Here is a 581-nt window from a genome sequence, read left to right on the forward strand (position 1 = left end):
AAAGAAACTCACTCAAAACCACACAACTACATGTAAACAGAACAAACTGCTCCTGAGTGACTACTGGGTAAATAACTAAATTAAGGCCGAAATAAATAAGTTCTTTGAAACCAATGAAAACAAAGACATAATGTACCAGAATCTCTGGGACACAACTAAAGCAGTGTTTAGAGGGAAACTCATAGCACTAAATGCCCACAGGAGAAAGTGGGAAAGATCTAAAATCGACACCCTAACGTCACAATTAAAAGAACTAGAGAAGCAAGAGCAAACAAATTCAAATGCTAGCAGAAAACAAGAAATAACTAAGCTCAGAGCAGAACTGAAGGAGACATAGACATGAAAAACACTTCAAAAAATCAATGAATCCAGGGGCTGGTTTTTTAAAAGGATTAACAAAATAGATAGACCACTAGCCAGACTATTAAGAAAAAATAAGAGAAGAATCAAATAGACACAACAAAAAATGATAAAGGGGATATCACTAATGATCCCACAGAAATACAAACTACCATCAGAGAATACTATAAATACCTCTACACAAATAAACTACAAAATCTAGAAGAACTGGATAAATTCCT

Source organism: Colobus angolensis, unplaced genomic scaffold (genome assembly GCF_000951035.1).
Source record: "Colobus angolensis palliatus isolate OR3802 unplaced genomic scaffold, Cang.pa_1.0 Scaffold546, whole genome shotgun sequence".
NCBI classification, from domain to species: domain Eukaryota; kingdom Metazoa; phylum Chordata; class Mammalia; order Primates; family Cercopithecidae; genus Colobus; species Colobus angolensis.